The sequence below is a fragment of the Rhincodon typus genome, chromosome 23, assembly GCF_021869965.1.
Source record: "Rhincodon typus isolate 14 chromosome 23, sRhiTyp1.1, whole genome shotgun sequence".
Lineage (NCBI taxonomy): Eukaryota > Metazoa > Chordata > Chondrichthyes > Orectolobiformes > Rhincodontidae > Rhincodon > Rhincodon typus.
Genome location: NC_063354.1, coordinates 16658075 through 16659916, shown reverse-complemented (window position 1 = coordinate 16659916; position 1842 = coordinate 16658075).

The following is a 1842-nucleotide window of genomic DNA, read 5'->3' as shown; positions in this document are numbered from 1 at the left end:
TCAGGCCTAGACCCTTCTTCAGAAATGTTATGAAGTTATGAAGAAGGGTCTAGGCCCGTAACGTCTGCCTTCCTGCTCCTCTGATGCTGCTTGGCCTGCTGTGTTCATCCACCTCTACACCTTGTTATCTCTTGCCCAAATACTGGCATCACTTGTGGCTGCACCATCTTTGAAAGGCTACAATGCTCCTGGACAAGTGTTGGCAATTGAGTATTGCCCCTCACTGACAACATAATGGTATAACAGCCACAAAGCTACACTGCCCATGGCACACAAATAAAATGGCTGATATTTCCTCAGCCATACAACCCCATTTGCTGATCCTAGTCTGTTTAACCACCACATTTTACCTCTCCTAAGCTCCATTCCTACTAAATACCCACTAAGTCAATACAACCCTGTCCCTGTTAACCACCCAAAAGGTCTCATCTTGTCATTGTCTAGTAGGGCAAGATCAAATATAGGCAAGCAATTGGACAGATACAAAAACAAACATAATGCAAAAAGGAACAGAAACAATGCCAAGAGATACTGAAATTCACTTTTACAGTGTCAAACAGATTTCTGAATCATGACCAAAAATTTGCTGCACTCTGCTGTCTTCTATTGGAAGTGGGTGTCAATGAGGTTCTGTCTGGCATGTGGCACATGTTGTAGCTGAGCTCTGTCATGGACGATGTCAGCTTCCTCCATCACAGTGTCCTCATCCACCTACTCATAAGACTGCTCCTTTGTGTCCAGAACATCATCTCATTGGCAGTTCTGTTGTGCAGAGCACAGCACTCCAGGATGATGCAGCACCCTCTCTGGACTATTCTGGAGGCCAACCCCCAACAGACTGGTCAAGCAGCGGAACTGCATCTTTAGCAGCCCAATATTCAGCTCCACCATGGTCCCTGTTTTGGGCTGGGCAGCGTCAGATCTCTGCTATGCTATGCATCACCCAGGGAGTTGTGCATGATGTCATAAACCAAGGTTGCAATTGGTAGCAGCATCTCCCAAGAACCAGCTTTGTAAGGCAACAGGTACATGACAGTGCTCCAGAGTGTTCAAGTCATGACAGCTGCCAGGGTAGTACGCAAGCACTTCCAGGAAGTGGTAGTGGTGATAACAGATCACCCATAAATGCATCAAATGGACCCCTACCCTTCTGACTGAATTCTTCAGTCTGAGTTGTCTTTTTTTTTATTGTTGTTGCTGCAAGACCTAGTGAGTTCTCTCACCATATCTTCCAAACTCTCCTAAATTACCTACCGTGCCCCATGTCGTCTCTCACATGTCATCTCCAATTTCTAACTCATCACACAACCTTGCCACTCAGCAGGTACAGTATCAGCCCAAATACTGGCATCCCTTGTGTCTGCACCATCCTTGAAAGGCTACCATGCACCCAGACATAATATGGCCTTCTCACTGCCACATATGTACAGTGAATGGCATCCTGTATCAGAGGAAACCCAGCTATGTTCGTGAATCCTATTGTCCAGCCTGCAGCACTAGCCTCATTCGAGGGGACTGAAATGAACTAGTTTGATCTTGCACAGATTGGTCTTTGTCCTGATCCATTTGTGATTGCACAATTGAGAGATCTCACACAGGTCACCCATCAGTCCCTGGAAGGAGCCAGTCACAAGGGGTTCACACAGCCCTGCATTGATTTTCACAGCCACGAGGAGAAGACAGCTTCCCATATCTGCAGCAGTCAGGTCACTCGAGCACCCAGCACAGTTCTGTCACTGTATTCCAGAACATATCAAGTCTGCACTGGCATTGCACCCCACTTATGGTCAGAAAATGAAGTCTACGCTGGAAAACTCTGAGCCTCCTGCACACCCTCATGTC